The sequence below is a fragment of the Hyaena hyaena genome, unplaced genomic scaffold (assembly GCF_003009895.1).
Source record: "Hyaena hyaena isolate Hyena2069 unplaced genomic scaffold, ASM300989v1 scaffold_17, whole genome shotgun sequence".
Lineage (NCBI taxonomy): Eukaryota > Metazoa > Chordata > Mammalia > Carnivora > Hyaenidae > Hyaena > Hyaena hyaena.
Genome location: NW_024080648.1, coordinates 7,018,886 through 7,034,625, shown reverse-complemented (window position 1 = coordinate 7,034,625; position 15,740 = coordinate 7,018,886).

The following is a 15,740-nucleotide window of genomic DNA, read 5'->3' as shown; positions in this document are numbered from 1 at the left end:
AAACTCAAGAAAAGTCTGTTCCTCCTAGATAAAGGACTGAGGAAAGGGTGACATAAGAACAGAAAATCTTTTTCATAATACCTGCCTTACTCCAGCCAAACACCAAAAGGAAAAGCTATAATCATCCCCATGTCCCTGTGGTCTCAAAGGACCTAGCAGGGAGACAATCTGCCATCCCACCACCACCCCATCTCTCAAAAGCAGGCATGAAGTGGTATTGGTGTCAGTTGAACCAAGTAGGAGCTGATCTTCCATCACCCCTTGAAGGAAGAAAATGATGTGCTGATCCCCCCACCAGGAAAGTGTCAGCCAGGTCCAGGGGAGTTGGGCCTTCAACCCCACCTGACAGTTTAACAACACTGAATGATGTCATGCAAACAAAGTTCCTGCCCTCCCACCCCTACTTCTTCAATAAACTAGGGAAAATGAAGTAATGTCAGGCGGATTAGTCAACATTCTACTCACCTTCCTCCTCTCTCTGGTGGCAGCAGGGCCCTGGGGGGGAGCTGATCTTACATTCCTGCTTGGAAACAATGGGGTGGTATATATTAGCACCTCTCTTTGACCAGGAAAATATCAGGGAGGGCCAAGGAGAAAAGCTGAACTTCCACCCTTCCTGTTTAGGAGGAAGCAATGTGAGTCAGTGCTTCACTCTTTCTAGAGAGGTATCAATGGGGCCTGTGTAGAAACTGGTCTTCCAGCTACACTTCAGTGGGGGGACTGCCTGATAAAAAGAAGATTAAATAGCAGTCCGAGTCTTATAATATAATATCCAAAATGTTCGGAAGACAATTTTTTAATTCCAGTATAATTAACAATGTTATATTAGTTTCAGGTGTACACTATAGTGATTCAACAATTCTAAGTGCTCATCACCCTAAGTGTACTCTTAATCCCCTTCACCTATTTCATCTAAGCCCCACCCACCTCCTCTCTGGTAACTACCACCTTATTCTCTATATTTAAGAGTCTGGTTTTTTGTTTGTCTCTTTTTGTTGTTGTTGTTCATTTGTTTTGTTTCTTAAATTCCATATATAAGTGGAATCATATGGTAATGCCTTTCTCTGACTTTTTTTGCTTAGCATTATACCCTCTAGATCCATCCATGTTGCAGGTGGCAAGATTTCATTTTTTATGGTTAAGTAATGTTCCACTGCATATATTTATACCACATCTTCTTTATCCATTCGTCTATAGATGGCTTGCTTCCACATTTTGGTTATTGTAAATAATGCTTCAATAAACATAGGGGTACACATACCTTTTTGAATAAGTGTTTTCATATTCTTTAGGTAAATATCAAGCAGTGGAATTACTGGATCATATGGTAATTCTCATTTTAATTTTTTAGGAACCTCTATACTATTTTTCTACAGTAGCTGCATCAGTTTGCATTCCCAACAGTGCACAAGGTTTTCTTTCTTTTTTTTTTTTTTCAGAAAACAATGTTAAAAGTCACTTGTCATAACAAGAACCAGGTAAACTACAACATGAATTTTCAAAGGTAGTTAAGGGCTGGGTGCATTTACTCATGAATTCTACCAAACATTCAAAAGAAGAAGTTATGCCAGTTCTCTGAAATTTTACCAGTCTCTGCAATCTCTTCCAGAAAATAGAAACATATGGGATACTTCCTAACTCATTTTATATGTTTTGCATTACCCTAATATACCCAAACCAAAGGCATTATAAGGAAACTACAGACCAATATCTCTTGTGAATATTCTTGCAAAAATCCTTGATAACATATTAGCAAATCAAATCCAACAATGTATAAAAAGAATTATACATGATTACCAAGTGAAAACATTTGAAAATCAATTTATGTAATCCATTACATCAAAGGCTAGAGTAGAAAAATCACATGATTATATCAATAGATACAGAAAAAGCATTTGACAAAATCCAACAGTCACACATGATATAACTTTCAGCAAATTCGGAATACAGAGGAACTTCCTCAGCATGATAAATAACATCTATACAAAAACTTATAATTAACATTACACTTAACTGTGAGAAACTAGAAGCTCTTCTACTAAGATCAGGAACAAGTCAAGAGTATCCCCTCTCTCCACTCTTTTCCAACGTCATACTGAAAGTTCAAGCTAATGCAATAAAACAAGAAAAGAAATTAAAATCAAGAAAGTATACAGATAGGAGAGGAAGAAATAAAACTGTCCTGGTTTGTAAATGAAATAATTGTCTACAAAAAACCGTAAAAGAATCGACCAAAAAAAAAAAAACTTTTCCTGGAACTAATCAGAGGTTATAGCAAGATTGTAAGATACAAGATTAAAATATAAAAACCTATCACTTTCCTATAGACCATCAATGAACAAGTGGAATTTGAAATAATTTGCATTAGCATCCAAAAAAAAAGAAATATGTAGATATAAATCTAGCAAATATGTACAATATCTATGTAAGGAAAATTACAAACTATGATGAAAGAAATCAAAAAGAACTAAGCATTTCCAAACCACCCAAAGCAACCTACAGATTCAATGCAATCCCTATCAAAATACCAATGGTGTTTTTCACAGAGCTAGAACAAATAATCCTAAAATTTATATAGAACTACAAAAAAACCCTGAGTAGCCAAAGCAATCGTGAGAAAAAAGAACAAAGCTGGTAGTATCACATTTCCTGATTTCAAATTATATTTCAAAGCTATAGTAATCAAGTCAGTCAGTATGGTACTGGCACAAAAACAGACACAGAGATCAACAGAACAGAATAGTGTCTGGAAAGAAACCTAGGCTTATATGGTCAATTATTCCATGACAAAGAAGACACAATAAACAATGAGGAAAAGACAGTCTCTAATAAATAATACTGGGGAAAGTGGACAGCTACATGCAAAAATATGAAACTGATATACTTTCTTACATCATATACAAAAATAAACTCAAAATGGATTAAAGACCTAAATGTAAGACATGAAATCATAAAACTTCTAAAAGAAAACTTAGGCACTAAACTCTTGGACATGAGCCTTAGCAATATTTTTCTGGATCTGTCTCCTCAGGCAAGAGAAATAAAAGCAAAAACAATCGAGACTGCATCAAACATAAAAGGTTCTGCACAGCAAAGGAAACCATCAACAAAATGAATAGGCAACCTACTAAATAGGAGAAGATATTTGCAAATTATTTGCCTGGCAAGTGGCTAATACCCAAAATATATAAAGAATTCCTGGAACTCAACACCCCCCAAAGAAAAAGTCTGATTAAAAAATGAATGAACAAAGAGAAATGAATAGACGTTTCTCCAAAGAGGACATACAGATGGCCAAAAGGCATGTGAAAAGATGTTCAATATCACTAATAACAAGGAAATGAAAATCAATGAGATATCACCTCACACCAATCAGAATGGCTATTATCAAAAAGGTAAGAAATATTAAATGTTGGTCAGGATGTGGAGAAAAGGGAAGCTCTGTGTACTGCTGGTGGGAATGTAAATTGATGCAGCCATTATGGAAAATAGTATGGAAGTTTCTCAAACAGTTAAAAATAGGGACACCTCGGTGGCTCAGTCGGTTAAGCCTTCGACTTCGGCTCAGGTCATTATCTCATGGTTCGTGGGTTTGATCCCCACATCGGGCTCTGTGCTTCAGATTCTGTGTCTCCCTCTCTCTCTGACCCTCCCCTGCTCACGCTGCCTCTCTCTCTCTCTCTCTTTCTCTCAGAAATAAATAAAACATTAAAAAAAAGAAAAAAAAAGTATCTCAAAGTCAGATGTAGGGCTTTTAGCTTTTAACCTTTAATTTTTTTGACCATGTTTAAGAATTAGGAAATCTTGGGGCACCTGGGTGGCTCAGTCGGTAAAGCATCTGACTTCGGCTCAGGTCATGATCTCACGGTTTGGTTCCTGGGTTCGAGCCCTGCGTCAGCTATGCTAACAGCCAGCTGAGAGCCTGGAACCTGTTTCAGATTCTGTATCTCCCTCTCTCTCTGACCCTCCCCTGCTTATGCTGTCTCTCTCTCTCTCAGAAATAAATAAAACATTAAAAAAAATTTTTAAAGAGTTAGGAAATCTCTCCATGTGTGACAGATTGGAAAGAAATTCTTTTGGGCTATCCGTGAGTGGTACTTTATGGATCCCAATGGCTGGAAAGTGGGTGAAATTTTTTCTTGCTTTGGTATATACGGATAACGATGGCTGTCGAGTTAACTAAACACTGCATTCAATACACTTTAGTAAGAACTGCCTGGTTTCTCTGATAACCTAGTCTTCCTCTTTTACATTTTACCTGGGCACACAGTTTCTCCAACTCCCTTACTAGAATTCTACTGCCAAGGTCTGACCGATGACGTGGGCACAAGTGACGCCTGCCAATTCTAAGTTGCGCCTACACACTGGGCACTTCTTCCCCCTTTCCTGCTGTCCAGACAACAGGATGGTGGGAACTGGAGCGGCTGTCTTAGACCATATGATGAAAGCTACCTGCTAAACATGGCAGAGCAACAATACAGAGTCCCTGATGACTACAGACCCACATACCTACCGAGAACTACTATTCCAGGCTTTCATGTGAGAGAGCATTTTGTTTGTCGCTGCAGTCAATATCCTACTGCATGCATGTGTATACATACACACCAGAAGTTATTCTCGGGCTATAACTAAATATCATCCCTTTTTTAAAAGTAAGTTTATTATGCCGAGGACTGAAAAATTAACCTACCTCTACTAAATCTTTAAATAGAAAAAAGAAACTGGGGTGCCTGGTGATTCAGTCGGCCGGGCATCCGACTTCAGCTCAGGTCATGTTCTAGGAGTCTGGGAGTTCAAGGCCCGCATCGAGCTCCGTGCTGACAGCTCAGAGCCTGGAGCATACTTCATTCGGATTCTGTGTCTCCCTCTCTCTCTGCCCCTCCCCCACTAGTGCTCTTTCTCTGTCTTTCAAAAATAAATGTTAAAAAATTTTTAAAAAATATTGTATTACCACTACAATTCAGAAGGATGTTGTATCTAAGAAATGGGGGAAATCCAAGATCAGGAAACAATGTAGAAAACCGGAAGTCTAGCTTGATACACTCAGAGGATATGGAGATGCACGAAAGAAAAGAATGTGGGAGGCTGTGTCATAGTGGTTTAGTCTAGTCTAGGAGTCACTCAGGCCTGGGTTTGAATCCTGCCTAAATTGGCAACCTACAGAATTGGCAACCTTTTTTTTTTTTTAATTTCTAGGAGAGAGAGAGAGAGACAGTGTGAGCAGGAGAGGGTCAGAGAGAGAGGGAGTCACAGACTGAAACAGGCTCCAGGTTCTGAGCTGGCAGTCAGCACAGAGCCCGACACGGGGCTTGAACCCACTAACCGCGAGATCATGACCTAAGCGAAAGTCGGACGCTTAACCAACTAAGCCACCCAGGCGCCCCAGAATTGGCAACCTTTCTAAGACTTACTTCCTCATCTATAATGTAGGATCAACAATAATAGTATCTGAGTTCTACAATTTAAATAAGAAAAAAAAAGCATCCAATAAATACAGCATCCATCCTGGAAAAAAATTAAAAGCTTATAAATAGAAGAAAATTTCCTGGATATAGTAAAAATTATTTTAAATATGATCAATAATAAAATTATTGTCAGAAACAAGATACACATACTTAATTTTACCACAATTATTCAACATTATTCTCAAGGTTCTTCCAATGCAATTAGAAAACTGGAAGAATGAAGAGATATTCATAATGTACAGGAAGATAAGTCATTATCATTTCTGGACCATGAAATACTAATTTACCTAGAAAGTCAGAGAGAACCAATGAAAAAATTTATAAAATAGTTCTTGTTCAAGAAATATTATTAGTCCTACCATAACAACTGGGAAAAATTTTTATTCATAACACAAACAAGTACAACAAAAACTACTTAGGACTAAACTTAAGATTTATGATATATATAAGACCTAGACAAACAAAACCGCAAAGTTTTGCTGAGAAGCATAAAAGAAACTTAAGAAAACCAAGAAATAAGCTGTATTCCTTTTATGGAAATATTAATAATATTGTATGAGTTATCTCCCAAGTTAATCTATGAAATTAATGCAATAACAATAAAAACCCAAAATAAGTTTTAGAACCTAAAACAATTCTAAATTCATTTATATGAACAAATTTAGAGTATCCAGGAAATTTTCAAAAATGGTAAGGAAGAATTTGACATAGCAGATATTAATAATATAATAGAATTGCAATATTTAATATAGCATAGCACTGGTATAGGAACTGATAGATCAATGGAACATAATAAAAAGTCCAAAAGAGATCCAATTTTATAACAATTTACTGGGGCACAAGGGTGGCTTAGTCGGTTAAGTGTCTTACTTCGGCCCAGGTCATGATCTCGTGATTCATGAGTTTGAGCCCCACTTGAGACTCTGCGTTGACAGCTCAGAGCCTGGAGCCTGCTTCAGATTCTGTGTCTCACTCTTTCCACCCTTCCCCCGTTCACATCTCTCTCTCTCTCTGAAAATAAACATTAAAAATTAAAAAAAAAAAACAATTTAGTAGGTAATATCATTAAAGCATAACTTGTTCAATAATTGATCATAGGGCAACAGCTAATCACTGAGAAAGTCTCCAATCTCACTCTTACTCCAAAACAAAATCTAAATAATTCCAAATGGCAATTAATAAAGTTTTCTAATACATATATCTTTATTTTGTTTGTGAAAATATGTCATGGATACAATTAAAAGGTAAATAACAGGGGCACCTAGGTGGCTCGGTCACTTAAGCGTCCAACTTTGGCTCAGGACATGATCTCACTATTCATGGGTTTGAGCCTCGCATTGGGCTCTGTGCTGACAGCTTGGAGCCTGGAGCCTGCTTTGGATTCTGTGTCTCCCTCTCCTCTCTCTGCCCCTTCCTCACTCTGTCTCTCTCTCTCAAAAAAAAAAAAAAAAAAAAAAAGGAAAGGAAAAACAGGAAAAGTTATGAATACAACATAGAAAAAGTTAAATCCATAACCCATGAAAAAGTTTTTATAATTTTATGTTTTTTAATAAAAAGAAAGCCCAATTTTTAATAAAGAAAAAGTACAAATTGCCAATAAACTCATGAAATGATGTTTGATCCTCTTTAATAATAAAAGAAATTCACTCTGCCTCTCAAAAATAAATAAATGTTAAAAAAAATAATAAAAGAAATTCAAATTTTAAACAGTAGTAAAACAATATTTGGCCTATCAGGTTGGCAAAAATACAAAAGAATACTCAATACTGGGGAGGGGGAGGGAATCAGCACTTCCTGGAAGGTAATTCATTAATATGTATCAAAGCCTTAAATAATGGGGAGTTTTGACTCTATACATGTATTTCCAGGATTTTGTACCAAGAGGATTTTCATTTTTTAAAAGTATTTAAAAGAATGTCCATTGAAGCACTGTTTATAATACCAAAAATAGAAATATTCTAACTATGCAAAAATAGGTGACTAGTTCCATAAAGCACAGTAAAATATACAATAGAACTCTGTCCACCACTAAAAATGATGTGGACGTGACAAAATGTCAAAATCTATTTCAAAGTGAGCAAGAAAGCAAACCTCTAATTGCAACTATGGTGAACTCTGGGTGGGCAGATCATAAGAATTTATTTTTCTCATTGTGTTTCTGTTTTTTCTGATGAACATATACTATATTGGCAACTTCATTTTTAACAAAAGGGAAGTTAGTGCCAATTGCAAAAGGCCTTGCATTTCAGACTGAGAGGTTCTGAGAGCCCTAAAAATGCAGATGGGGCATCTTCAACATCAAGGAGCTTACTCCTGGCTGACTCTCTTCCATCCTCCTTTCCATTGCTCCGGGTGAGCTCAGCATCTCCCAATGGAGTCTAAAAAAAGAAGACATGGGCTGACGCTAGAATTCCCACACTCGGGACCCCACAGAATGAGTGTGTGAAGGGAAAACATTGCTCAGAGGAAGACTGTGTGATAGTCAGGTTTTCAGGATGAATCTGAACAACTGAGGAACTCAACTGATAAGATGCCATGACAAAACACCACAGACTGAGTGGCTTCAACAACAGAAATTTATTTTCTCACAGTCCTGGAGGCTGAGAGTCTTGAGATCAAGGTGTCAGCAAGCAGGGTTGATTTCTTCTGCGGCCTCTCCCCTTGGCTTGTAGACTGTCTTCTCCCTGTGCCTTCACATGGTCTTCCCTCTTTGGGTGTGTACTTGGCCCAAATCTCCTCTTCTCAAAAGGACACCAGTCATATTGGATTAGCACCTCTTCTCCAATGTCCTCATTTTAATCTTTTTTTTTTTTTTTAACGTTTTATTTATTTCTGACAGAGAGAGAGAGAGACAGCATGAGCAGGGGAGGGTCAGAGAGAGAGGGAGACACAGAATCTGAAACAGTCTCCAGGCTCTGAGCTGGCTGTCAGCACAGAGCCCGACACAGGACTCTAACCCATGAACCATAAGATCATGACCTGAGCCGAAGTTGGACACTTAACCAACTGAGCCACCCAGGTGCCCCTGTCCTCATTTTAATTACTCCTTGAAAGATTTTACCTCCAAATATAATGACAGTCTGAGGGCTTCAACATACAAATTTGGGGAACACAATGCAGCCCATAACAGGATCATTCTGAGACTGCAGTTATCACAGCTGGGGACGGGTGGCCTGCAGGCAGGTCTCATCTAGAATGGTAACAGTACAGTACTTACCCTAGGCTTCCGAGATGCTACAGGAGTGCTGTTATTCTATACTCAAGACACTTAGAATCTAGGTTTGGAGACTAGACATAATCATCACATTTGTCACTTAAGGACTAAGCACTGCTCTCATTCTATAAGGCTGTGGGTCGAATTCCCTACATTGGGGTGGTGTGGTAGATGAGAAGAAAGTTTAAGAAGGACTTTTATGGACTGTGAGGAGCACAGAATCTCCTAAATACAAGTCAATGGAAAACTTCCAGTTGAGAACAGGTAAGTAAAGCCTAGTATCTCCTGCGCATAGGAATTGATGAACAGGCTTAATTCAAATTCCTGCTGTTCTATAAATGAATGAACAGACTCCAGCTTTTCTATGGCTCATAGAAACTGGCCCAGAGTAAACAAACATCTTTTTTTCCCTCTTGAAACCATAGCCACGCACCTGAAGCCAAAACCATAACAAAAGATCTTATTTTCCCCCTACGCCATATAACCTGAAATTACCTAAATTGACCAGTAGGTGGTGGTCTTGCATCAGCTAGGTAAATATTCCTTACGTCACTCCCAGTGTGAAAATGAGCCACAGGAACAAAAGAAACGGCTCTGTGCTGACAGCTCAGAGCTGGGAGCCTACCGGATTCTGTGTCTCTGCTCTCTGCCCTCCCCCACTTGTGCTCTGTCTCTGTCTCTCAAAAATAAATAAAAGTAAAAAAAAAAAAAAAATTAAAAAAAAAAAGAAAGAAACTGGTGATTCCCGGTGGATGCTTAAAACTGTATGAAATTCAAGTGAGTCAATAAAAGTACCAAACTTCTCCTATTAGGATCTAAGACAAAGAGAGTCTGGGCGGCTTATCAAGTCCCTTCCTTATCTTCCTTCTCTAAGGCTTAATGAGTTCCAGCGGATGCCCTTTTCTCCCTCTTTATTTCTGTTTTGCATGGTCAGCACTCCCCAGCTTAAATACTCCTACCCTTAATCAGCTACAATGAGCCCAGGAGAAAATTAAAATTTCTTTGAAAAAATGTTAAGACTGTGTCTTCACAGAAAACCAGTTCATGAATCAGAATATCTCATCAACTTCCTAATATTGTTCCAGTTATTTTTTATAAAGCTTCTGGCATGCCCATCCCTTTGTATCCTTTGTTAAATGAAAAGTAACAATTTAGTACATCAGGAAATCTACCCAGGGTCTTTCTTTCTTTTTTTTAAACATTTATTCATTTATGAGAGACAGAGAACGCAAGTGGTGTAGAGGCAGAGAGAGGGAGACAGAATTTGAAGCAGGCTCCAGGCTCTGAACTGTCAGTACAGAGCCCAATGCAAGGCTCAAACTCATGAGCTGAGATCAAGACCTGAGCTGAAGTCAGACACTTAACCTACTGAGCCACCCAGGCGGCCCTCCCCCACCACCCCGAGTCTTTCCTTAAATATCAAAATTACCTAACTCCCCTCTTTGACCAAACCACTGGGCAATCTTCTGATTATAATGTGATTTCCCCATAGCTTTCCTAGAGGCAAAGGATGAGATAGCTAATGTTTACTATTCCCACAGAGCTAAGAACTATGCTAAATGCTGTACTTTGTGTAATTCTCCAACTAAGACTGCTTTCTCTTCTATAAAATGCTACCAATATGCAGCTGTAATGAGGCTTATAGAGGATTGATTTGCTCAAGGTTACAGCAAAAGTTGTCAAATCCATGCTAATTCCAGAGTTCACATCTCAGCAAGGGCTTCTGTGACCCAGATTGAAATGCTCCCTACTGTCTTCCCTGCTTTGGCCTCCTAATGGCTTATCACTATGTACTGTTTACCATGTAACATGTTTTGTTTTGTCATTGTTGTATTCCTAGTGCCTAGGACTGTGCCAGACACGTAGCAGGTACCCCATGTAATTTGATGAATATTTACTTCCATCTCTGTCAACTTGAATGAGAGCCTGAATCTACTCTTGAAAGAAGGATCCATTTTGGGGTGTGAACACCCCAAATTTCTAAGCAAGAACGATGAGGGGCACACACTGGACAGCAGTGGTTTCACCAAGAAGTGCCCAAGTATTGTCTAGGGAGATAGACTGCCTCCTCTGGACACCCAGCCAGAGTCTGCCTTCTCCCTTAGAAATTTCTACAGCCCAAACTGGGTGAATACCAACTATATATGCCAGCCATTGTCTGATGGTCTACATGAATTGAGTTTAATCCCAGCAATCTCTCTTCATATTACAAATTGTCTGAGTCTCGGAGTGTCTAAGTTATTTGTCCAAAGTCACACAGCTAGTAAAATGGCTAAAAAGGAGACTTCATTGAACATATGCTGACCTACTAAAGTCCAGGGGAAGTTATAAAGGGAAGCTGAGCTATTTGTGCACAGAGAATCCACTCATGGACAGAGCTCACTCCTCCTGCCCTTGGCTCCTTCCTGTACCACAAAGAACTCCTGTGCATACATGTGAACACTCAGCCTACACATACAAGCGTTGTCCATAACCTCTACGAAAAGCCATTTCTAACCACCCGTCAGGGCGAGACACAAGCACACCAGAGAGTAAACCAAGGTCAGGGGCTCCTGGGGAGTCAGAAATGTTTAGGCCAGGGGCCTCTGGGTCCTATGTACTGGGAACATTGTCTAGAAAACGGGGACAAGTATGTGCTCCTTCAAGGGAGCATGACCCCTTGACCCCAAGGATTCCTCACCTCTTGGAAAAGGTGGGGGGGTGTCCTCTCATTAAGGCTCTACTGCCTAGAAGTCTCACACGAGGTAGGTCATCCTGTCAAGGTAATAGGATAAGCCCCTGACCCTCTCCATCTCATGGAGTTCTTCCACTTGGGGAGTGAAAAGAATCTGGTCTATCTGTTCAGCCTCTCCTAGGTTCTTTTGGAGTCCAGGAGATCTGACCCATGCCAGAAAACCTAGACCAACCCTCCCCTGCATGTCCAGGCATCTCTTTGGGATCCTTCACCTTCCTACCTTTGCCCTAGCTTTCCCCACTTCCAGGTACTGGTCTCACCAGTAAGAGCCAGCGCCCCAAGACCCTGCTCACCTGCCAGTCCTAGCCTGCAAGAGAGGCAGCTGCGAGTTAAAACAGGAACCAAGTGGAAGCAAACCTATTGTTGCCATCACCCTGGGATGCCCTCCTACCTTAGTTTTAGTTTAAAAAGCAATATAGATTTGTTTTTTAAATTTCATTTTTAGGTTTATTTTGAGACAGAGAGAGAGAAAGAGAGAGAGAGAGAACACAAGTGGAGGGGTAGAGAGGAGATTCAGAATCCCAAGTAGGCTCCGCACTGTCAGTGCAGAGCCCAATGTGGGGCTTGACCTGAGCCAAGATCAAGAGTCGAACACAATCAAATGAGCCACCCAGACACCCCAATACAGATTTAATTGAAAAGAGATTATAAAAATGTAAATATTTGGCCCTTCCACCCTTCCCCTTCGCCCATATAATAAATGTCATTAATCTTTAGGAGTGTTTGAGTCTACTTCTTTGCCCTCCTACAACCATATAACAGGCAGATACATGTATAAACATAAACATCTTGTTTTTGCAACTGCTATCAAGGGTCAAATACCCCTTAGTCCCATTGGGTAGTGGCTCCCTTTATATCTCAGCCTAATTTCCATCTCTTTGGGATGTTGGAACAATCTCAATTCTGTTTTCCGCCTTCAGTCATACATCTGATTCAAATTCTTCTCACTTCCACCTAACCCCAGTTCATGCTAGACTGATGGATGCAGCTGTCTCCTCTGTATCACCTCACCCTTCTATGCACTAGTCCTTTGGAGTTAGGGTAGGGAGGAGGAGGAGGAGGAAAAATACAATCTGATGTCTGGCTAGCATAATTGCTTATTCCCTTTTGGTTGTGGTTGCTCCTGTGGCTAATTGACTGGTAGTCGCTCAATCTGTTGGCATATATCCAAATGCCATCTCACTTCAGGGGTGCATTAGTTGGTCATTCTGTGGGTCTGGGGTGGGGAGTGCCTTTCTCCAATCTCCTGCCAAGTGTGTACTTGTTGCCGGGATGCCCATACCCCTAGGTGACCGTCTTCTGAGGGTATTCTAAGAATGGCCTTTAAACTCATCTCCTTCTGGGAAGTCCAGTCAACCCGCAGGAAACTAGCACATTTGTGCTGTGCCACATGGTGTCAGCCAGCTGGCCCCTTGGCATCTGCAGTCAGAACCCCACTCTATCAAGTGCCTGGAGCATCAGGTAGTCTGCTGGTCCAGCTCAGAGGCTTTCAGAGCGATTACACTCCTTAATCTAGTGCACCGTTCCAACACTTTCAGTCTTCTAGCTATGAGGATGGAAGGCCTATGTGAAAAGCCTCCTTTCACGTGGTAAAGAGAATATGAAAAGTCTGTTGCTCTCCACAAACTGCGTTCCCTTGTGAAAGAAGTTCTCTCTCTCACCCAATACTCATCACCCACAGGGAATGATGGGCAAGAAGTAAGCAGTAAACACTGCCAGTTTTGCTAAAAAGGTGCCAGAAGCAGTCTGAATTCAGAATTTTTTTTATAAACTTTAAGTTTGGTCAAAATTTAAAAATAATAATAAGGAAGTCCCACAAGACTCCTAAACCCACCTGGTTACGTATTCATATATTGTGATCTTTTTCTCGCCACTCTTACATTCTTTTTACACAAATGTAAGCAAATACATGATTCTAACTTCAGGTTGTACTGAAGGCTAACTGCCCAGGGTGTGGCTATGGCAAATGCTTAGTACATGATCAGCTTTATGATTCCTTCATGTGATCTCCTTTTTTTCCTTTCACATCAGTCATTTTTTTTTCTTATATCTTACAGACTTTGTGATGTAAATATTTTCTCCAAATTGCTTTGTTTCCTGGAAGAAAATACTTTTGCTTTTTTGTTAATTCTTCACAGAGCTTATCTTCCCGTCTCGTAAGCATGGGATCCATGTTGTGTTTTCTTCTTCTATTTGTTCCTTCCTTGTGAAGCCAGTCTATTATCTAGCATCCTATGTATGCAAATATTTATTGAATGAAGAAGTATTGAATAAATGAGTACACACTTCTCATTAATCCTTTTAAGTTGAGTTAGAAAATGAAGCTGGATGTAAGGCTGAAATTTCATTAATCTTCTGAAAAATGAAATCTCTGGGTTTAATGAATAGATGCTAATATTAATATTAGTCTTAGTATTAATAGTAAGCATATTAGATTTTTTCTTTCTCCTACAAGTGAAATTTGTTGGTGATAGAATTTTATGCAATAACAGATTTTTAAATTCTTATTAATGTGTTTAAACTCGGTAGGATTTCAACTTTAAAAGAACAAGCATATGCTAATTTTTCAATGGTACATTTTAAATTGAGGTCACAAGAACAAGCAGTTACTCTAAAAGCTAAATTATCTCCAGTATTCCAAATGCTCATAATATCAAATTATATACCTATTATTCCTTAACCCTAAAATATTACTACCAAAGGTTTAATCTGCTTTATATTCTACTTATTTCTAATCTTTTCCAAAGTCTAAAGACATTTACCTAGTAAGGATGTGTGTACGTTATCCCAAATGATTTTTGGATTGTGTTCCCAATCCCCAAAATTACCCCAAATTATGTGACACTTTCTTGGGTAGCTGAGATTCCTGAAGTCTGCAGCTCCCATTAAGACTACAGTGAATTCTCTTCAGTGTTTTTGATGTTTTTGCATTTCTTTGCTCCCCATAAGACAGAAAAATGTCTAGTTATTTCTAAAAGGACTTTACAGGGCTCCTGGGTGCATCAGTTGGTTAAGCATCCAACTTCAGTTCAGGTCATGAGTTTGGGCCCTACACCAGGCTCTCTGCTGTGAAGAGCCTACTTTCGATCCTCTCTCCCTCTCCCTCTGCCCCTCTAGAGCACCCCTCCAAATAAATAAACGTTAAAGAAAATACTTTACAGCCATGCCAATGGATATTTCCTGTTCTTACTTTTATTACAACCTCTTTGAACAGGAAAAATCCTATATTCTTTTTTATTCTAACTACTCCATATTCTTTTCTTATTCTAACACAGTTATATTTTATAAATTCTAAATAAACGTCAGGGTGTTGTCTGATTCCATGGTCAAAATTCCAAATGACAAGTAACACAAAGAGATCCTAATGAATACTTTGTGGAGGAGGTAGCATAAGACGTATACCCTAAAAGAAACCCCTTGGTTTTTTTTAAAGTTTTCATTTATTTATTTTGAGAGAGAGAGTTGGAGAGGAAGAGAGAGAGAGAGAGAGAGAGGGAGAGAGAGACAGAGACAGAGACAGAGAGAATCCCAAGCAGGCTCCATACTGTCAATGCAGAGCCCAATCCACAAATCATAAGATCATGACCTGAGCCAAAATCAAGAGTCCGATGCTGAACTGACTGAGCCACCAAGGTGCCCCAGAAGCCTCTTGTTTTTAAGAATGAACCTGAGCCCAACTTGAGGCTCAGGAATGGCTGAAGAATGATGATACACCTGGGAGATGAAAGTCCAGTTCATCAGTTCTTGATCAGTATTCTGTGCTGTGCTTAGTCATTTGTTACCAGATCCCGGCACCTGCTGACCAGACAGGTACACAGAGCAGAGCCAGGCTCTGGTCTGGTCGTAGGGAGTGACAAGGCAGCAGGAGGATGAGGAAACCCCGCAGGGAATGCATATGCCAAAGGGAGAACCTGGAGATTTAGGGAGCCTGTGCCTCCACTTAGGAGCATCCTGTCTTGTTATCTACCTTGTGAAAACTATCTCTATGAGCCTCCACATCCTTCCCATTAAAGAAAACTTTTTATTTCCTGTGTCTGTTCTATATCTTTCTATCCATCACATCATTGTACTGTGGTAACAAGTGCACACGATTAAAAGTTAAAAATGAACAACAACAACAACAAAATCTTTGTTCAAACAAGTTTAACCTCAGTGGAGTGAAGGGAATTTAATATATCTGGAACATTCAAAGGTATGTCTGACTTCAGGAAGGGCATGAACTAGTAGTTCACTAGTTCACTAGTGACCTGATTTTCATGACATGTTTCTACTCTGCCCACCTCAGCATCAGCTTCATTGAAGGATGATTCCTCAGGGTCCTGAAACT